Below are 23325 nucleotides of genomic sequence, written 5' to 3'. Positions count from 1 at the left end.
GATCACCTGGAAAAGCCTTTCAACGACAACATGGATGTCTCGTTCAGTCCCTCAGAGACTTGGATTTAAGTCATCCCAGAAGTGGCTAGGCATCAATGTGTTCTAATAAGTTCCCCACGTGATTCTAAAGTGGAGCTAGGAGGGAGAACTGTGAGCTGCGAAAGGCTCTAGCACCTCATGCAGGCGCTGAGGTGCTGAGTCATTCTGAGGTGGGAGCAGCATCAGGCTCATCCGCCCTATGGGATGCGAGTGGGGAGGGTCTCAGAGAGGACCTGGGAGGAGACCCTGTAGGGGGATGAACGCTGGGGACAGGAGAAAGGGTTGAACTTCCAATTGTAAGGGAAGGAAGTCTGTCCAGGTCGTGAAGAGCAGCGGCAGATCCCACAGGTAACAATGGGTGTTGCCTCCAGGTGTGTCCAAAGAGCCTGTCTTCCTGCTTCCTGGAGGTCCAAGTGAAACAGCTGCCTTGCTGGAGAGGAGAACTGGGTTTGCCATGCAGCTGGGAAGTGAGGTCTGTGGCATGGATTGGTCAGTGCCAGTCTGGAAACTGTGGGTGATGGCAAGAGATTGGAGACTTCCAGCAGCGATGCCAACCCAGGAACCTGTCATTAGTCTCCAGCTTGGTCATAATAAAAATAAAAAATAATTATGGTGAACAACTATCATAGCACATTAAGTACTTGTATGGCAGCCACTGTGTGAAATGATTTTCTTGCCTTATTTTATTTAAATATTTTATAAAATATCAGAGGTGTGGCTCTTTTTGACTTTACTTCAAAATCCTCACCCAATCTGTCAGCATCTCCCATCAGCTCTGCAGGTAGAATGCATTGCCCTTTGGACTATGCTGTCTTCCCTCCCTCATTGTTACTTTTGTCTTTTGTTGAGACTTCTGCAGTGACCTCCTCACTGCTTTCCTCACTTCCATGCTCTTTCCCTTTCTCATGTTCCTCTCTGTCCATTGCACAGCAGCCAAAGCCCATTTTCAAAATATATAATCCAATTGCATCATTCCTTGTTCAACTCCCGCACCGCAAAAGCTTCCCAACACACTCAGATTTACATGCAAACTTCTTACTTTGCATAGGAAGACCCACAGGATGCTGGCTTGCCCACCTCTGAGAACTCTCCTGCATGTTGCTTATGTGGCCTATAGCTGTGTTTGTCTTCCTTCTGTCCCTGCCACAGGACCTTCGTGTTTGTCACTTCTGTTGCCTGAAATGCAGATCCCCATTCTTCCCTTTACCCATAGTCTCTCTTTGTTTCAGTACCTGTCTCATGTAAACATAAATATGTTTCAGAGAGACTTTCCTGAACATGCAGCCAACCGCCTTCTTCACTCCATGATTCACTATCTTTTTACTGTGCCTTTTCATTCATCACTACCTAACATGAAGGTATGTATTTGCTCACTATCTGTCTTCCTCACTAGAATGTAAGCTCCAGGAAGACAGAGACTTTGTTATAACCCACACAGACTGTTTTCCCAGTCCCTAGTAAGTGTTTGATATAAAACATGGAAGAATCCATCCAATAACCCTAAATGGGATAAACCATTGTCCCCATTTTATGGCTGGTTAGAGTAGCAGTTGTCTTGTGATTTGCAGTTGGCCAAATGTCATCATGTAATTTATCCCTCGCAGCTTCTCTGTGACGGAGGCAGGGCAGCTATTATGATTATTCTCTCAGCTTTACTGATAACAATACTAAGCCCAGGGCTATTTCCAAGACTACACACATTTGTGGTACATGATGGAACCAGGACTGAAAGTACTATGCTCTTTTTCACACCATGCTGCTAACAGTTATTGGTTTGTTTTGGTTTGCTCGAGTTTCTTAGTAAAAGAGATCTTTGGAAAATTCATACTTATGAGAGGTTTACAAAGAAGATTTTGCTGACCCTTAGTGAGAAGCAGTTGGAATGGCCCCTGAGGGCTGTCACTGGCCTGGTGTCAACCAAGCACATCTCCTAACTGGAAAAGCAGCTGGAAGATATACTGGGAGGTGAGAGGCAAATTTTTGGAGGCAGATGAGTGTTTAGGGGGTAGACAGTAGTGGCCCCTGGGCTCCTCATAACAACCCCCCTATTATTGATGTTACAGACAGCAACTGTGGCCAGAGATGTATCTGTGATATCAGTGCTTTTTCACCAATTAATTCAGGAGTGAACAGGAGAGTATGAAGTTCACATATAATCAATAAAACCAACCAAGCAGTCATTCATATTAGTTCTTTAAGGGGAGAAATAATACCACTATCCCATTGTCTGCTTAAATCCTCAGCCCCTAGAATAAAGACCAACATCCTTTCTATAGTCTAGAAGACACAGCATGTTCAGTTTCTGCAGTTATGGCTCTTGTTTGCATCTCCAGCCTTTAGGGAGACCAACTGCCCCTGTTTGCTGGAAACTGAGAGGTTTCCTGGGTCATGGGACTTTCTCTTGTAAAACTGGGACAATCCTGGGCAAACTGGGATGGTTGGTCACTCCGGTGTTCACCTTTCTGTCCTTTCTATTCCTGTGGACCTTTCCTGATGTCTTGAATAGAATGAGAACTATTCTACGTCAGGGCTCTTGTACAGGATGCTGTTGTACAGGGCTCCGTGTGGGAGCCTGTTCCATTCTCTCCTTCATCTAACAAGCTCACGTTTAACCTTTAGGATTTATTGTAAATTTCACTTCTTTCTTGCCCTCTTTCCACTGTCTATGTTCTGAAATACTTCTTTGCAGGACTTTGAACACCTGTGTGCCAGGATACTAAGTGAATGAATGAGTAAATGAATGGGTAAATAAATAAGCAGATTGATAGGGTTTTAGAGGTTTTTTTTTTTTTTTTTAAACTGAAGTATAACATACAGAAAAGTGCGTCAATACATACAGTGTACAGATCTGTGTATTTTCATAAGATGAACACATAGACTAAGAAGTGGAAAATTACCAGAACCCTGTCAACCCCATTAGGCCCTGTTTTAGTTATCGATTGCTGCATAACAAACCACCTCAAAACTCTGTGGCTTAAAACAAACACAGTTTATTTATTGTAATTCTTCTGTGGCTCAAGAATGTGGGCAGGTCTCAGTTGATCAGTTCTTCTGCCGTATCTAGTGTTGTTCGGGTAAATCAACCAGCTGCATTCAGTTAGCGGCTAATCTCCACTGCTATATACACCCAAGAAGGCTTTGTGCAGATGTCTGGTGCCTCAACGCTTCTCCATGTGGCCTTCCTTTCTCTTTCCAGGTCCTCATTATTCAGTGCACTAGGCTGAGCTTCATAACAGTATGCCAGCTATCTTCTCCATAGAGTGAGAAAGTGGAAGCTTCCAGGCTTCTGGTAGGCTCAGGATTGTCACAGTGTCCTCTCTGATGCGTTCTGCAGTCAGAGCAAGTCACAAAGTCAGCCCAGGGAAGAAGGTACCGTGTGTGTACAGGAAATGGGGGAGTGATGATGGCCGTCTTTGGAGCTGGCTTTTCACATGTCCCCATCCCATTACTGCATATTCACAATTATAACCATTGTCATCACTTCAAGTGCCATTGATTTGTTTTCCTGTTTCAGAAATTTACAGATGCAATAATGTCGTATGTATCACATTAGTTATCTGTTGCTGTGTGACAAATTACTCCCTCAAACTTAGTAGTTTAATACAACATTCTTTATCTCACAGTTTTTGAGGGTCAGAAATTCAGGAGCAGCTTAGCTGGACAGTTCTGGCTTGGGATCTTCCATAAAATTGCAGTCAAGATGTCCACCAGCACTGGAGTCATCTGAAGGCTTACCTGGGACTGGAAGAAATACTCTGAAAAGCTTAGCTCATATGGCTATTGACTGGAGGCCTCAGTTCCTTGTTATGTGCACATCTCCCTAAGATTGCCGATAACATGGCAGCTGGCTGACCTCAGCATGAACCGATTTGAGAGAGTGAGGAGAGGGATTTTCAGTGTCTTTTATGATCCAGTCTCCAATGTCTTGAACTGTCACTTGCACTTTCCTTCTATTTGCTAGTCCAACCCACACTTAAGGGGAGAGGCTTAGGTCCTGCTTTTTGAAGGGTATGCCAAACAATTATGTGGACCTGAAACCACCACAGTATTTGTCTTGGTCCATTTTGTGCTACTGTATCAGAATACCTGAGACTGGATGATTTATACAGAACATAAATGTATTCTTTCATGGTTCTACTGTATGGGAAGTCCAAGATCAATGTGCCAGTAGGTTTAGCCTCTGGTTCCAAGATGGAACTTCACTGATGCATCCTCTAGGGAAGCTGTTCTCTTATGGCAGAAGAGCAGAAGAGGGGGAGAGAGAGAGAGAGAGAGAGAGAGAGAGAATGTCAGCCCACTTCCACAAGCCCCTTTTATGGCAGCATCAATCCATTCACAAGGGTGGAGCCTCCATGACCTAAACAACTCCCATTAGGTCCCACCTCTCAATACTATTGCTTTGGGAATTAACTTTCTAACACATGAATTTTGGGGGACAAATTCAGACCACAGTAGTATTCTTGATTTTTCCTTCACTCAAAATTACTTTTGCAAGATTCATGCATGTTGTTTTATTTAACTGTAGATTATTCACTTTTAATGTGGCAATGGATTACATTGTATGTATATATCATAATTTACCTGTTATATTGTAGGTGGACATTTGGATTGTTAAACATTTGGGGCCATTGTGAAAAGTGCTGCTATGAATAATCTCATACTTATCTTTAGTAAAAATACATAGTCATCTCTTTTGAATATTTAATTTGGAATGAAGTTGGTGATCATATGATATAACAATTGCATATGTTCAGGTTTAAAAGATAGAGTCAAACACTTTTCCAAATTGATGGTAATGGTTTATGTTCCCAGTGTATGAGTGTTCCAGTTGATCTATATTCATGATGTTGTTTGTCTTTTTTACTTTAGCCATTTCAATGGATGCGTATTGGTATACTATTGTGGTGTTAATTTGCCTTTCTCAATTAACAAGTGAAATGGACCACATTTCACATGCTTCTTAGCCATTTGGATATCTTTTGTGTGAAGCGCCTGTTCAAGGTGTTTGCCCATTTTTCAATTTTTTTTTTCTTATTGATTTGTAGCCCTTCTTTGCATATTCTGGAAATGAGTCTTTGCACAGATCTGTGTATTGCATATACCTTCTCCCACTCTGTAGCTTGCATTCTCATTCTTTTAATAGTGTCTATTGATTTAACAGAAGTTTTACATTTTAATGCAGCCCAAATGAATCAGTCTTCTCATTGATTTTTAGAACTTTGTGTATAATTTTAAAATATATTTTTTCTACTTCCAAATTGTAAAAATATTATATGTTTTCTTCTGGAAGCTTTATCTTTAAAATTGATATTACAATCCATTGAAAAAAAAATTTTTTTTTTTTAAATGGTGGGAGACAAGGGTACACTCAATATTCTTCTTCTTTTTTGGCATATACATATCCAGCTGACCTCACACAATTTACTGAAAAGCTCTTTCTTTTCTCATTCCATAATAGCATCACAAATTAGGCCTCTATATATGTGGATCTGGTTCTGAACTATGTTCTTTTCCATAGGTCTATTTGCCTATCTTTGTGACAATACAATACTGTCTTAATTAATATAATTTTGTAATATGATTAGTATCAGGGAACATAAGTCCCCCAACAGAGTTCTTCCCCTTTAGAATTTACTTTGGTTATTCTTGGCCATTTGCATTTCCATATATATTTTAGATTCAGCTTGTCTGTGTTCACAAAAGGTGTATTGGAATTTTAATTGAGACTATCTTAAATATATGTCAATTTGGGACAGTTGACATATTTTCAATATTGATATTTCCAGCTTATAAAGTTGATATATCTCTCCATATTTTTAGTTCTTATTTAATGTATATAAGTATGATTTTAAAATTTTAGTGTAGATGTTTTTTGTAGTTTTAAAATACTCTTGGCATTCAAAGTCTTGTGATATCCTTACAAATGGTAATTTTGAAAATCCCATTTTCTATTACTTTTTTCTCATACATGGAAATACAACTGATTTTTGTATGTATACTTTATATCTAACTATATTGTGAAGTCCATTTATTCTAATAGTTGGTGTTGATTCATTTGTATATTTCCAAAATGTGTATTTCTTCATTTCTAATTCTCATGCAGTTTTGTTTTTCTTGACTTATTTTACTAACCAGAAATTCTGGCACAAAGTTAATGAAATAACAATAGTGGGCACCTTTATCTTGTTTCTAAGCTCAAGGAAGAAATTTTAATAATTCATTATTAAATATGATGGTTTTTTGTAGGTATTCTTTATAAGACTAAGAGAGTACCTCATATTACTAGTTTGCTAATAATATTTTTCACAAATGAGTGTTGAATTTTCAAAACCTCTTAAAAACAGCTTGAGATATGATTCACATACCATACAACCATATGATTTATCTATTAAAATTTTTAAAAGTTAAAACATTATCATCAGTAAAATTCACTTTTTCTTTTGGTATACAGTCTTATGAATTTCAGCACATTTGCAGATTAATGTAAAAACTACTATTGCAAATGGCAACAAAAGCCAAAACAGACAAATGGGATCTAATGAAACAAAGAGCTTCTGCATGGCAAAAGAAACTACCGTCAGAGTGAACAGGCAACCTACGGAATGGGAGAAAGTTTTTGCAATCTACCCATCTGACAAAGGGCTAATATCCGGAATCTACAAAGAACTTAAACAAATTTACAAGAGAAAAATAAACCCACCAAAAAATGGGCAAAGGAGATGAACAGACACTTCTCAAAAGAAGACGTTTATTCAACCAACAGACACATGAAAAAATGCTCATCATCACTGGTCATCAGAGAAATGCAAATCAAAACCACAATTAGATACCATCTCATGCCAGTTAGAACGGTGATCATTAAAAAGTCAGGAAAGAACAGATGCTGGAGAGGTTGTGGAGAAATAGGAATGCTTTTACACTGTTGGTAGGAGTGTAAATTAGTTCAACCATTGTGGAAGACAGTGTGGCGATTCCTCAAGGATCTAGAACTAGAAATACCATTTGACCCAACAATCCCATTACTGGGTGTATACCCAAAGGATTATGAATCATGCTGCTGTAAAGACACATGCACATGTATGTTTATTACACACTATTCACAATAGCAAAGGCTTGGAACCAACCCAAATATCCATCAATGATAGACTGGATTAAGAAAATATGGCACATATGCACCACAGAATACTATGCCGCCATAAAAAGGGATGAGTTAATGTCCTTTGCAGGGACATGGATGCAGCTGGAAACCATCATTCTCAGCAAACTATCACAAGGACAGAAAACCAAACACCACGTGTTCTCACTAATAGGTGGGAACTGAACAATGAGAATACTTGGACACAGTGTAGGGAACATCACACACCAGGGCCTGTCCGTGGGTGGGGGGCTGGGGGAGGGATAGCTTTAGGAGAAATACCTAATGTAAATGACGAGTTAATGGGTGCAGCAAACCACCATGGCACATGTATACCTATGTAACAAACCTGCACATTGTGCACATGTACCCTAGAACTTAAAGTATATATTAAAAAAAAAAAAAAAAACAACTACTATTGCAATAAACATAGAAAACAGTGCTAACACCTCAAAGACTCCTTTGTGTTATGTTTTTACAGTCACACACTTGCCCCAACTCCTAAACTCTGGGAACTGCTGGTCTGTTCTCCATAACCCTAGTTTTGTCTTTTAGAGAATATTATATAATGGAATCATATGGTGTATATATGTACCAAATTTTATCAGACACTTTTCTCTGCCTCTTTTTGGATATCATGTGATTTTTCTCCTTTATTCTGTAGTGACTAACTACGTTGTTATTTAATGTTAATTCAACCTAGCATCCTTGAATAAACTTTATGTAGTCCTATGACATCATTTTTACATGTTTGAGATACACTTTGCTAATTTTTTGTTTAAGGTTTTTAAATCTAAATTTATGAAAGAGATTAGTGTTAAAATGTTCCTTTCCTGTAATATCTGTGTCAGATTTTGGTACAAAGGTAATGCTGGCCTCAATGAAATTTGGAAAGTTTTACCTCTTTTTCTATTCTTTGGAAGATTTTGTGAAAGATGTGTGTTTGTTACTCCTTGAATATTTGAAAACGTTCAGCAGTGAAGCCATCTGGGCCTGGGGTTTATTTTTGGCAGAAAATGTTAATGGATTCAATTTCTTTACTACACAAAGAGGTATTCAGATATATTATTTCTTCTTGTGACATATTAGGTAAGTTGTGTATTTCACGGAGTTTTCCAACTTTATCTAAATAATCAAATTTATTCATATAGCATGTTCATTATATTTTGTTATCTTTTTATAACATTTTAATCTTCAATATTTACAGTTTGAGTTTTCTCTCCTTTTTGATATGTCATTTCAAGGAAACAATTATTGGCTATATTGACTTTTTAAAACATTTGTTTTCAAGTACATTGATATTTGTTCTTTTGCATTTTTTTTTCTAACTTTCTTTGTGTTTGACTTGCTGGGTTTATTTTTCTAGATTCTTTAGTTGAAATCTTATTTATTTTTAATAATTTGTCTTTCTCATACATGAAATTAAGGCTAAAAATTTCCCTGTAACTATTGTTTTGGCTTCATCCCACAAAATTTTATCTGTGTTTTATCTGTATCATCATTTAGTTAAAAATATTTCATTTTATTTAGAGTTTCTCTTATGACTCATGGATTCTTTATTCTGAATGATTTCAATTTTTTGAGATGTGACAAGGCTTACTTTATAACCTAGAATATGGTCCATTTTGTTAAACATTTCTTCTATGTTTGAAAAAAATACCATCTGTATCTGAAATTGTTGAGGATGATGTTTCATATATGTCAATTCAGCCAAATTGGTTAATTCTGTTAGTCACATTTTATGTATTTATAGTATATTTTTTAGTCTTTTTTTCCCTCTGTAAACTATTGAGAGAATTGTGTTAAAATCTCCCACTATAATTTTGTATTTATCTACTTCTCTTTTAGTTTTGTATATATTTTTGCTTTATATGTTTTGAAGGTATGTTATTAGGTGTATATATATTTAGAACTGTGATAGTTATATCATTATGAAATATCCTTCTTTATCTGCAGACTTCATGCCTTAAAATCTGCTTTGATATTGTAGTATAACTACATTATCCGTCTCAGTTCATGCTATGCATAATACCTTAGACTGAGTAATCAATAGAAATTAATTGCTTACAGTTCAGAATTCTGGGAAATCCAAGACCAAGGCCCCAGCATATTTGGTGTCTGGTGATGGCTTGCTCTCTGTTTCAAAGATGGCATCTTTTTTTCTGTCTCCTCACATGGCAGAGAGGTCAAACAATCTCACTCAGGCTTTTTCATAAGATTACTAATCCCATTCATGAAGGTGGAGCCCTTATAACCTAATTACTGCCCGAAGGACCTACTCTTAATCCCATCACTTTGGAATTAGATTTCAGCATGATTTCTGGGGGACACAAACATTCAGTCCATAGCACTATCTTTCTTCTGGTTATTATTTGCATCAATCTTTTTTCTTTTCTTTTTCTTTCAATCTCCTATGTGCTTAGATTTTGCATGTGACTCATGTAAGCAGCATAAAGGTATTTTAAAAAATTCAATTAGGCAATTTTAGTCTTTTGATTGACACACTTCATTTACATTGAATTTAATTATGGATATATTTGGGTTTCTATAATTTTATGTTTTAGAATAACATAAATATAGCCCACCTATTTTATATTTCTTTTTCTCACATTTTTGGCTTCTTTTAGATTAACAAATTACTTTTTATAATTTTATTTTTATTCTCACTTGTTAATTGCACATTATTTTATTATTTTTTTAGTAGATAACCTAGAGATTACACCTGAATATTGTCTTATTCCAGCCTAAAATGAATTTTTACTTTCATAATTTCTCTAATAGTACTAGAACCTTAGAACATTTTAATTCCTCTTACTCCCTGCATCTTTTGCGTTAGTGTGGTCATGCAAAACTACAAATATATTTATTGTATACATATTAGAAAACCACAGGACATTACTATAATTGTTTTGTACAAATCCATTTTCTCTCTTGCTCTCTCTTTTTTTTTTTTTTTTTTTTTTTTTTGAGACAGAGTGTCATTCACTCCATTACCCAGGCTGGAATGTAGTGGTGCAATCTCGGCTCACCTCAACCTCTGCCACCCTGGTTTAAGCAGTTATTGGACCTCAGCCTTCTGACTAGCTGGAATTACAGGTGTGCATCTATCACACCTGTCTAATTTTTATATTTTCAGTAGTGATGGGGTTTCACCATGTTGGCCAGGCTGGTTTTGAACTCCTGGCCTCAAGTGATTCACCTGCCTCAGCCTCCCAAAGCCCTGGGATTACAGAGTCAACTGATTTTCAATTAATATTCTTTTATTGAATGTTAATTCAATAATTCTATTATGAATTACAATATAAATGTAATTTGTATTGACATTTTCCACTGGACCTTACTTTTCATTGCAATTCCATGTTTCTCTCTGGGATAATTTTCCTTTGACCTGAAGAAATCTTTTAAATATTTAAGTGAACTTTGCAACTAATATTCCCAGGTTTTATTTATATGAAAAAGTCTTTTTTTCACCTTTATCTCTGAAGAATGTTTTCTCCTTGAGTTTAAAATTCTACGTTAGCAGTATTTTCCTGAAGAACACTAAAGGTTTTTTTTCGATTGGCTTTAGTATTCATGTTTTCTGTTGACAAGTCAATTGTTAATTATTCTGCTGGTCTTTTGAAGGAAAATTGGTTTTCCTCCTCAACTGATTGTAAGATTTTCTCTATAGCTTTAATTTTCATTAATGTTACTGTGATACTTTGTTATGTTTTTCTTTATATTTCTATAGAATATCTTGAATATGTCTGCTGACATCTTTTATCAGTTTTAGAAAATTCTCTGCCATTATTTGTTGAAATATTGCTTCTGTCCATTCTTTTTTCCCTCTCCTTTCAGACCACCAATTTCCATTCTTTTTTCCTTTCCATACTTCAGTTTGGATATTTTCTATTGATCTATCTTTCCATGCAGGTCAACAGTCCTGTATTCTGCCATATTAAATCTGTGGTTAAATCCAACCAATGAGTTCCGAATTTTAAACATTATCTTATTATTTAAAGAACATGGCTGGCACTTTGGGAGGCTGAGGTGAGGCTGGCAGTCAGGAGATTGAGACCATCCCTGCTAACACAGTGAAACCCTGTCTCTACTAAAAATACAAAAAAAAAATTTAGCTGGACGTGATGGCATGTGCCTGTAGTCCCAGTTAGTCAGGAGGCTGACACAGGAGAATTGCTTGAACCTGGGAGGCAGAGGTTGCAGTGAACCAAGATTGCACCACTGCAATCCAGCCTGGGTGACAGAGTGAGACTGTGTCTCCAAAAAAAAAAAAAAAAAAAAAATCATTTATTTTTATTTTTTAGATTGTGGTTCTATGTTAAAATTATTTAACTCATATCTGTTCATTTTTATTATAAAAATAATGTTATTAATTAACTATAATGTTAATCATAATTATTTTATGCCATTTGCCAACTAATTTTAATGTCTGGATCCTGTGGGCATGTTTCTATTGTTGAGAGCTTTTTCTCTTGGTTTTTAGTCATTTGGTTATTTCTTTTGGTGTACCTAGTAATTACTGAATGTAGATACCCCAGATGGTTTTGTCCTCCTCTAGATAGGATTTAACTCTTCTCTGATGGGAATATAGAGCCATATCTGATTACTCCAATGCAATCAGTGAGTTGATGGTGGGTTGTAGTCCTAGTAGGCTGTGGTAAGGCTCAGTCTACTTTGATTAATCTCTGACTCTTCAAGATATTTTTTTAATTTCCTCTAAGATCCAATTAAATTTTGTAAGTCCCCTTTTCTTGGAAGGCCCAGAATGCAAACTTTTGTCTCATGAGACTGCATTTTTCAAGTTCCCACCTATACTTTTTAGCTTACATTTTGTGTAGCCCCAGAATTCAGCCATTGTTGAGAGGAAACAGGTCCATTTTCTTGAGTACTCCCAAATGTCCAACAGAACTCTGGGCTAGATTTTATATCCCTCTGCAGTGGCCTTTCATCTAGTTTTTCACTGAACTTTACGTAAGATTATTAGCCTCCTTTCTATACCCAGAACTGGAAGAGCTGCCAGAGTAACAGCAGCCAGCGGCAGCCAGCTTATTTCTCTAAAGTTCTTTCTTTCCTGGAATCTTAGCCCTCTAATTCCTTAGCAGCTCCCTACTGCTTCCAAATAGGTGATGTGATGGGCATGAGAATGAACCTCACAAACATCCAATTACTGGGAGCATAATTGATCAAGATCCCCAGTCGCCGGGTTCTGAAATCTATCACTGCCTTTGTGCTGAGGCCATACCTTCAATGGGTTTCTCTTAGTCAGTGACTGACGGTCCCAGGTCTATAAGTTCAACCCAGTCCTGGGAGACACAGGACTTCTCTACCAGCTGACTTAGATTTGGGACCTCCCTGATGGTTTTGCCTGGACTTCCTTAGGCTGCACCACAGCCTAGGACATCTCCTCCTTTCCTATTCTCCTTCACTTGCCATTAGACTCTTGGATCATGCTCCAATGACTCTTCCTTTTACCAGCTGCCTTTGTCAGGCTGCCTCTGTTTTCTTTCACAAGGTGTTTTCTCCAATAAAATCACTGAAGTACCATCATATCTTGATGTCTGCTTCTTGGAGGATTTGCTTTAACATAGGCTACTTATGTGTTTTGTCAGTCATTGTAGCTGTTCTACATAGAAACCGCCAGCTACCTCAGCCCATTTGGATGCGAATGTCTCAATAAACATTTGAATTATTAATCTATTATTTTATTCCCAATATTTTTCTACTCCCCTGTTAGTTTAGCCAGAATGCAAAGAAAATGGGGAGTCAATTTACATATTTTATTTCAAAAGTTGAGGTGAATATATAAGATAAATAGGATGCATGAAGAGGACCAAAGGGGCCAATTTTCTTGTTCTAGACAAGAAAAAATCTTTCACTGGGCACTAGCTGGGGAGAATCAGAGGGAGAAACACAGAGTTTGATACTAGTGTGGAACGGTGAAGTGGGGCGTGCTCCTTGTCTTCCCTCCCCACCCTGAGCAGCTCATAAATACCACTGGAGTGAGAGAGGAGTGGGGATGATGCAGCCACCAGAGAAGCCTGAGTCGCACTGCTTTGCTGGGCCCAGGGAAGCAGCAAAGCCCCAGTTCCCCATCTATGAATGGTGCAGGGGCCGGAGGGTAGATGGGGTGCAGTGTGAGTCTAGGCAGAGTAGATCTGAGAATGCCCCACAGGGATTCATTTGTGAAGCCCCAGAGCACTGGAAAAGAATCCCCCAAACCTCTGGAGTCCCTGAAAGATTAAGTTGCCAGATAAAACCCAGGGTGTCCTGTATTCTTATTTGTTAAGTCTGGCAAACCTGCTGAGAGAGGGATGGAGATGGAGATGGAGATGGCTACTGATTGAAGAGTCCTGGAGGCTGGGGTGAGAAGGCATCACGTTGGCCTTGTTGAATCTTACTGGCAGCCCAGATGCCCCTGAGGATGTCTCATCAATGCCAGCAGATATCAATGCCAATGATCGGTGACTAGAGGCAATGAGGACACCATAAAAGTTGTCAGTAGGACAAATGACATCAAGGACCCCTCCCCTCCCACCTTCTTTGCTTGACCCAATATAAACCCTCCTCCCTGAATTTAGATGCTACTCTGAGGAGAAAGGGCAGGGAGGGGTCCTTGAATCAACTGTGCTTAACCTGAACTCTCTAAAGTTACTTTCATGCCACTGGTGGATGGAGCTTAAGATAGAAATTAAGTTCAAGTAAGAAAGAATAAGTTATGTTTTCACATGCCTGCACTTCTGTTTTGAGAAACTGGCATCTGGAGTCTTGGGGATTATTTAATTTTTCATGAGAAGGATTATGGATTCCTCAGTAGATGATAATCTCTGTTAGGGTAAGGTCATCGTTATTGCCTCTCTACCTCCAGTTTGTAGCTCAGTGTCTGCACATGTAGGTGCTTTGTCTCTCCAAAATTTCTTCTATATTTATTTTGCTGCCTGTCTGTACCTGCTCCCTACTGAATGTGAGCTCCCCGAGGGCAGGAACCTGCTCTGCCTCCTGCTTAGCTAGACCTGTAGAACTTTGCCAATCTTTCTTTACCTACCAAGTCTGATCATTCCACACAGAGCATTAGAGCCAAAGCTTTGAACTGGAGTCACACATTCGGGCTCCATGTTTGCTCTGTAACCATCTTATTGTTGGAAATTCTTGTCCCCTCTTCAGAAGCCCTGGCTTTGTTCACCTCAGCAATTGTGGGTGGGGTGTTTCCTGTGCGCCAGGCAGTGCCTGGGCATGGGGAAAACAAAGAGGAGTCCATCTTTATCTCAAAAGGGCTTCCTCTCACCAGGAACCTGACAGGTAGGTGCCAACAAGACAGCACAGTAAACACTGTAACACGGTGTGTTCATGCTACAGGAGGGAGCTGCCTGTTGTGCCAGGGAAAGTAAGGCAGGCTTCCTGGAGGAAAGTTATGTGAGCTGGGCCTCGGTATTTGAGTAGAATTCCCCAGCTGCACTGGGGGGTGATGGATGGGGGGAGATGGAGAACCAGAGGAGGGAACAGCATGTGCCAGGCCACGGAGCGTGCTTGTTTTGGGAGCGGCGAGAAATTCAGAGTGACTGGAGCCTCTGGCTCAAGGATGGAGATCTAAGTTACCTAATATCCAGGGTGAATTTCTCATTTGTGTTTTGAAGTCTTAGATAAAGGTTCTTATCTTTCATTTCTTTCCCTAATTAAATAATTACAGCATTATTGCTGCTTTCTTTATTTTAACTCGATTGAAGCCTCTATAGATTCATAATAATCTCAAATTTTCTAAAGATAATTTATCTACCCTGTGCAGAGAGCATTTCTGTTGGGAAGCACTGGAGGTCAGGACCTGCCCTAGACAGGAAAGGCAGAAGTTGCCTGTGACCTTAGGAAGCTCTGTTAATGCTTTGAGGCCATGTGGATCCCAATGCACTGGAACAGTCGCTCATAATGGCGTCTCAGAGCTCCTGAGAGCAGCAAATGCTTCTGAGGGCAGCAGAAAGTCTCCAGGACGCTGGGAAATTCCTGCCTGATCTTAGAAGCGAGGACCTTCACTCTGGCTCTCCACAGCCCCTAGGTGAGGAGACAGGCTCGCCAGGACACATAAGGGACTGGGGCCTGGCAGACAGCTTGGAGAAGGGAAGCCCCATAGAGGACACAGCAGCCTCCAGAGCCAGGTCCTGCAGGACAGTGGAACGTTGGCCTTTCAGGGAAGCCTGCAGGTGATGGAGGGGAAGGCAAAGCCTTCATGGAGACCAGGGTTGCCTTCTGTGGGGGTGGGGTCAAGGGAGAGTGCCCACTTCATCCTCCTTTTCTCTTGCCCCCATCCCCAGCTTGCCCTGTGTACTGGGCACATGGGGCTGAACTCAGGCTGTCTGGGGTTGAGTCCCTGCTCTGCCACTCATGACCTACATAACTCTGAGAAAATCTTTGAAGAGCCCTAAGCCTCAGTTTCCCTACCTGTAGAGTAGAGATTGTATCTGAATGAGTCAGCAGCACTCCATCAGGATCTGAGTCCCTGTGCCATTTGTTCCTTTGAGAGGTGGCCCCTCTTCCTGTTTCTACCCTCTGTGCTCTAAAACAAGGGCATGGTGGGAAAACAAGAGCAGAGGTGCTGAGAAGATGAGAATGTTCTTCTGCCTTCTGCACATGCTTCTCAGACAGTTCTCCTCTGTTCGAAGACTGGCTGAGACTGGACCGCCAGTGAGAATGGACAGACCTCTTGTCCAGAAGATGTTTGCGCCCAGAGTTGTGCTCTGCTTGGTCCGAGCACACCAGGGACCCTGTTCCTTGACACTCCACATCTGGCACTCTGTAGCCTCCGAATCTCCTGGAAGATGTTGAGGCTCTCGGGCCCCTGGGCCTCTACACCTGCCAAAGTCTCCCCACCTAATCCCCCCACAGCCTTTTCCACACCTCCTACCTGCATTTCCATGTCCCAGTCTGGTTAACTCCAATATTTCCTTTCCATTTTTGATACCATTGCCTCCAGGAAGTCTTCTTGGCTGACACCTCCCCATATTCAAGCTATGAATCCCTTTTCTGTTGGCATGGGGGTATCTGGTCTTCCCTGCTGATGCCTTTAACACAGAGATCATCAGGATTGGCTCCTTTTTTGTTTCTCTCTTTAAATTGTAAGCTCTGGCCAGGAGAGTTTCTTTTTTTCTTTTTTCTGTTTTTTGTTTGTTTGTTTTGTTTTGTTTTTTTGAGATGGAGTCTTACTCTTTTGCCCAGGGTGGAGTGCAGTGGTGCCATCTCAGCTCATTGCAATTTCCACCTCCCAGGTTCAAGCAATTCTCCTGCCTCAGCTTCCCGAGTAGCTGGGATTACAGGCGTGCACCACCATGCTCAGCCAACTTTTGTATCTTTAGCAGAGACGGGGTTTCACCATGTTGACCACGCTGGTCTTGAACTCCTGGCCTCAAGTGGTCCACCTCCTTGGCTTCCCAAAGTGCTGGGATTACAGGCGTGAGCAACCGCGCCCAGCCATTTTTTCTTATTGTGGTAAAATACACATAACGTAAATGTTACCACTTTAGTCGTTTAAAAGTAGACAGTTCAGCAGCACTGAGCACATTCACAATATTGTCCAACCGTCACCTCTATGTAGTTGCAGAATGTTCTCAGCACCCAAAACCTAACCCTGTACTTCTCAGCAGTCACCCTCTCCCAACCCCCATAGTCTTCTCCCTAGCCCCTGGCAATACTAATGTACTTTCCGTCTCAATGGATTTGCCTGTTCTCAATATTACATATACATGGAATCAGACAATATGAGGTCTTTGGTATCTGGCTTCTTTCACTTAGCTTGTTATGAAGCTTCATCCATGGTGCAGCCAGTGTCAGGACTTCATTCTTTTCTATGGCCAAAGAATATCCCATGATATGGCTGTGCCACCTTTGATTTATCTGTTCTGTTGATGGGCATCTAGGCTGACTGTTGTGAATAATATGACTATCAACATTCATGTACACGTTTTTATTTGCATACCTATTTTCAATTCTTTTGGGTATATGCCTAGAAATTGAACTGCTTTGTCCCATGGTAATTCTTCCCATGTTTAACTTGCCAAGAAACCACCAAAATGTTTTCCGTGGCAGCTGCACCATTTTCCATTCCTACCAGCAACGTGTGCAGGTTCTGGTTTCTTCATATCCTTGTCAACACCTGTTATTTTCTTTTCTAACAAAAACAAAACGATCACCATCCTAATTGGCAGATGGGACTCATTTTTGTCTTCCCAGTTTTATTTCCAGGTTCCAGGACAGCATCTGGTTGGAAGTAGGAGTTCAGGAAGAACCTGCTTACGGGATGAATTCCCCCGACCTGGTCCAAGAGAGGCCACCTCCTGCTCCATCAGACTTTCTGAGTTTCTGTGGGTGACACTGAGGAGGGTGGACTCCTTCTCTCCTTATCCCCACAGAGTTCCAAAAGCCCACTCTGGTTCCCATGGGCAGGGACTGTTCCTACTGTGTTCTACCTCCTGGGCGTCTTCTTCCTCCTGGGCGTCTTCTTCCTGTCTCACCTCCTGCTGTCGCCAAATGGCAGCAACCACGTGGAATCTAAACCTGGGAAATGTTATTGGGTTTCCAACCTGCCTGCAGCCTTGGTAAGCTCTGGCTCAAGGCACAACAAGAATTACGATCTGCTTTTTATTTTTTTCCACAATTCTCTTATTGCCACCCGTTGTCACTCTGGCTCTCTGGGTGCTTTTTATCCTCTTAAAATGCTGCTCACAAGAGGCAAGTCATTGCCTTCGAGGGCTGCTCTTTCATGTTAAATCATCCAAAAGCAGCTTGAATATTGATAGCTGTTGTTGTAGAAGCCTAAAACAGGACACAGTTGGGTTTTTTTTCATGCCTGTTTTGGAGACAGCCGTCCCTGGGAAGCCCTTACTTGGCAAACATGTATCAGGCTCCTGCCCATGGTGCCTCCTCTTGGGATCTGGTCACAGACCCTGCATTGCACTGGTTCAGGTGTTTGCAAGCAACAGAAACTGACATCAACTGGCGTGAAATAAAGGAATTTGCTAGAAGGGGGTGGGGCAGCACATGTAAAGATGGGAAGCTGAAAACCTTGAGCTCAGAGGGGGTGCTGTGCCCAGCTGGGAGCAGGAGTGAATGGTGGCCTCTGCAGGGCACCAGCCTGGGAGAAAGCAATGCCAGCTGGCTGAGTAGAAAGGCCGGGGGCTTTGGCTGCTGATCCCACCACCATTACACCCTGTGTTGGAGGGCTAAGTGCCAAAGGCCAAGTGTGGCCGCTGTTTCAGAAGAAAGGTAGCAGAGGCAGGCAAGTAGGTGGTGCACATGCTGTCTTCTGTGAATTTCAGGAGGGAGTCAGGATTCCTTGGCGTTTAGGTCTCCTGAATGAATTCTATTAAGATCCAGCAAGAAAGGATTTAAGGATCACGGTTCAGTGTTTCTCTAAATGTGCTCCATGCATGCACATTGCATTGGCATCTCATGGGAAGCTTGTGGAAAATGCAGATTCCTGGGCCTCATCCCATTCCTTAGAATCAGAATCTCTGGGATGTTGGCGGAGGAGCTCAGAATCTGTATTTTAGCGTATTTCCTCGGTGATCTGTCTGTAAAATGAGTTGTGGCCCCAGTTTGCCCTTCAAGCCTCTTAATTTCAAAGCAATGTGTTGGCTGCTCTCTGCTTCTATGAACTTCACATTCCAGGACTCTCCAAGTGTGTAGCAAACTGCATCCAATGACGAGGAGTGTTGAAGCCTGGAAGATGTATTGGGAAACGAGAGGGTCTAAAAAGGGAAGAGGCACTTCTGCAAGCAATAGGGCAGGTCTTTATGGTGGCAAAAACATTTCTCCCCATTGGTGGCAAAAGCTGAAACATTTCATTTCTGGACTCTGGTAAAAATGGAGACTTATTTAGTAGGCAATAAATAATAATACATAGCATTTATTGAGTGCTTAATCTTGGCATTTTATTCTGGCAACTCTGAAACAGATGCTTCCTTCCTACCACCCCTGGGTTTATAGGGCAGGAAGCAAAGGCACAGAGACATCCAGGAACTTGCCCACAGCTGGCAGTGGCAGAGCTGGAGGGAGTCCAGGTGATCTGGTGGCAGGCCCGCCTCCTGACCCTGTGCTGCCTCCAATTTGTTGACACAATTTTTACAGATGGTGAAAGATCTGCCAATGTGGGTACTGTGGGTGTGTTCTTGTGTTTTTGTTCAATTCCATTCCGTCCTATTAGGGCAGCATGCATAAGGAATCTAGAAAGAGCCATGCACTGGGGAATACAAAGGGGATCAAGACACTGTCCTTGCCTTCAAAGAGTTGGTTCTGTGGAGGGCTACAGAAAAACCCATAATGCTGATAGAACAGTATAACACTTGGGTGCTCTCAGCCAGGGGCTCTTTCTGCATAGCCTGGAGTGGTGGGTGAAACAGGAAAGAAATCAAGGAGGGCTCCAAAGTGGAGGTGACCATCAACCTGGACCTTAATTGATGAATAGGTGATTAGCAGCTATACAGATTAGAATAAGAGTGGGGAGGAGAAACCAGACATGGCAGGCCTAGTGGCCCAGTGGGCATTGAATGGGACAGGATGGAGAACAGTGGGGTAGCAAGGGGATCAGGGATGGGGAAATGGCTGGAGATGAGGTGGGAAAGTTAGGCAGGTTACAAAAAGTCCTGGGTGCATTCCTACTCTTTGTTCATTATCTCGTGTATTGTTTTCTATGACTGCTGTAACCGATTACCACAATTTAGTGGCTTAAGCAATACAATTTTATTATCTACCATTCTGGCTGTCAGAAGTCTGAGATGGGTTTCCTGGGGTGGAGATCAAGGTGTTGGCAGGGCTGAGTTCCTTCTGGAGGCTCGAGGGGAGAATCTCTTTTCTTGCCTTAACCGGCTTCTAGAGGCTGCTGACTTCCTCGGCAGGGGGCCCCCTCTATCCTCTTCAATGCCACAACTTTGAGTTGCTTTTGGGTTGAGTCCTTTTCACATTGCCTTTCTCTGATTCTCTCTTCTACTTCTAAGGACCCTTAAGAGTACATTGGGCCACCGAAATAATGCAGGATAGTTTCCCTATTTTAAGTTCAGCTGATTAGTAACATTAATTCATCTGCAACTTCAGTTCCCCTTTGCCATGTCACATAGGATATCCACAGGTTCTGGGGATTAGGACATGAGCATCTTTGGGGGCCATCATTCTGCCCCTGCATCCTCTAATCACTGGAGGCTTTTAAAATATGGAGCAACAGAGTCAGATCAGAGTTTCTGAAAGATGATCTTGGGAGCAGGTTTACCAGCAGAACCACAGAATTCCTTTTTCTGCCCCTCATGGTAGACAAGATATCATTCATTTTTCTATATTTTTATTTTAATGTCACTTTATGACATTTCTAGAGAAATGTGGAATGGCAAATTTAGAGGTTCACATTTTGATGTTTATTCAACTGTGTTTTCTCTACATTTTATTTATATCTTGCCTCAGCCCACAGAGAGTTTGATGTAACTTCCAAAAATGCAAGAAATGCATGTTGCAGGAATAGTAGTTGAGAAAAACAAGAAAAGGAAAATTTTAAAATTTTAAGTAGAAAAAAAAATGAAGTTATAGAGGGCGGGTTCACTGCTAACGGAAGCGAGATTCATTAATGTGGTTCCAAACTTCCTAGCTCACAAAGCAGAGAGGGAAAAAGACAGTACGATAAATACAGGTGTACAGGTGAGTTGTTTAGGAGATACCTAGCCTTTTCTATGGCTGACACCTGAGAAGAATTTCTGCTTCGGATGCTCACAAAGCAACAGTGTTGGCTGTTGCGTACTTTGTCCTTGAAAGCAGCTCTCCTGGAGACAGTAATGACCTTGTATAAAAGCCAGTCTCTCACAGTGTCCTTCAATGCTAGCAGATGACCCAATACCAAAGCACATTTCACTGAAAGATCCTACAAAGCGGGTGGGTGGAGTTGGGGGGTAGTGGAAATTTTGGTTATTTATTGCCCCAAACTTAGTGGCCTAGTACAGCTAGCCCAATTTATGATCTCTCCCAATTCTGTGGGTTGGACTGGGCTCAGCCAGGCAGTGGCGAGGTGGTGTCATCCATGGGCTCAACTGGATGTGGAGCATGCAGCATGGCTCCCTCCTACACGGCTATCAGCTGTGGGCTGGGGTTCCATGCCTCGATTCTCATCACACAGCAGCAGGGTTCCAAGAGGACCATCCTAAGGGTGACGGGACAGGCATAGCCTCTGAGCCTCTGAGGCTCAGCCTCAGAAATTATACATCACTTCCACTACATTCCGTTGGTAGGAACACATTGTGAGGTTAGTCCAGATTCAAGAGAATGGTGAAATGGCGTTGTTGTCTGGGGTAAATACCCCAGATTCATTGCCTCACGCCATGGAAAAGTAGGACGTGGACACACAAAGAGGGAGGCTCAGAGTGGAAGTTTAATAGGCAAAGAAGAGAAGAGCAGAGCTCTCTGTAGAAGAAAGCGGTCCCGGAAAAATGGGTTGCTGCTTCCATGGTGAAATACAGCGAGTTTTATAGATGAGCTTGAGGAAGAGGTGTCTGATTTACATAGGGCACGTAAGATTGGTTGGACCAGGTGTGCCATTTGCATAAGGCGCAAAAAATTGGTTAGAACTAGGTGTGTCATTTGCATAGTGTACGAAAATCTGGCTACCCCACCCTAATCTTTTATTGTGCACTTGGATTCTCTACCTGCTGGTGCCATGTTGCCTGTTCCTTTACACATGGTTACAAAGAAAAGGGAAGATGGAGCCTCCATGTTGAACATACCTGGCCCTCAGGTAGCCCTTTTCTATTGGCACGGCTGCCAGCATTCACCTGTGCAAACTTTCAGCTTGCTTGTCTACGTCTGCAGCTTGATTTTTCAGGCTGCTCTTCATTAGAAAAGAAATGATTTTGGGGGCTGCTTTTTGTTAAAAGGGAAATTCCACCAAAGACTCTGTTGCCTTTAGTATCTGCCTAAATAATTACTTTATAGCTCCTGTATCAATGGGAAATTGACTCCACCTCTTGACAGGAGAAATAGGTGGCTGCCATTAATCCATTACAGGGGACAGGACAATGGTCAGGTGTGCAGCTCCCTGACAAGCTGGCATGATCCAGGGGTGAAATTGGGAAAAGCTTGAGAACTGGATAGGCAGCCTTGGCATATCTTTTCAGCAATTCCCATAAGCATCAGCCACGGCAAATGGTCCTCTTGATAGAGATCAGTGAGTGGAGAGGGCAAGGTTTGTTTCCCGCCCAGGATATGGAGGATATTATTTTTTATTGCAAATTAAGGGAAGAGTTATATATTTCAAGAGCCAAGTGAAGAAGAGTTTTCCTCTATCCTGTATTTTTGTTTTCTTCAGTAACGAATTTCAGTTTAGTGGGCCATAGGATGTTCCCAATCTAACAAAACTGTCTCTGGTTAATCATGGACTTGCCAAGCGATATCTGTGGTGGTTCTGCATGGGGTTAACTTGGCTAAATTGAAGTTATGCTTTTTAGACTCTTCCTTCTTGTATGGCCCCGAATGAAAGTTGGCGAAGAGATATCTGTGTGAGATCTGAAGGTTATAATGAGAAGTCTATCTCCATGTTTTGATGTTTGACTGCTGACAGCTCTAAGCCTCGTTCCTCCCTCTTCTTTTTGATCCCCGGATCCCCGTAGCTGGACAAGCTGATGGAAAAGCCCACTTCTCTTTTCCTTTAGTGCTGGCAGGACATTTAAACCATACAAGCCTTTGCCTGTACTAAGGAACCCTCCGCTGGTCCCACCTCCTAACCACCTATAACCCCCGATCAGGAAAGGCATTCCCGGATCTCTGAAGCCATGTCAGACCTGCTGGGGAGGCGGGCCTGCTCCCCCCAGAGAGCTCAATTAGGCGAGTAATACATTTTCATACCAGCTTGTTGTATGTGCATCATCAGTGTCCACAATGGAACCAAGCTTTGAGTGGGGGGTCTGTCTGTCTGGGCAGGCAGCTGTGGCAGAGATGGAAATGAAGCTGCCAGTGGGACTCTGTGAAGACTGTCCTGGTTAGAGGCTGTGAGGTTCCAGCAGAGTTCAGCTGACTTCTGCCCTTCTCTGCTCTGTATCAAGCTCTTGACTGGTGGCCCTACTGATGGACGCAAATTCAGTGCAAAGGCTGCAGCTTTCCGTGACCTTCTCTGCACACTCTGGAGTTTTTCTTAGAAGCTG

This window comes from Chlorocebus sabaeus, chromosome 9, assembly GCF_047675955.1.
Source record: "Chlorocebus sabaeus isolate Y175 chromosome 9, mChlSab1.0.hap1, whole genome shotgun sequence".
Lineage (NCBI taxonomy): Eukaryota > Metazoa > Chordata > Mammalia > Primates > Cercopithecidae > Chlorocebus > Chlorocebus sabaeus.
The sequence above is the reverse complement of the archived record's forward strand: the minus strand, read 5'-3'. Positions refer to the sequence as shown.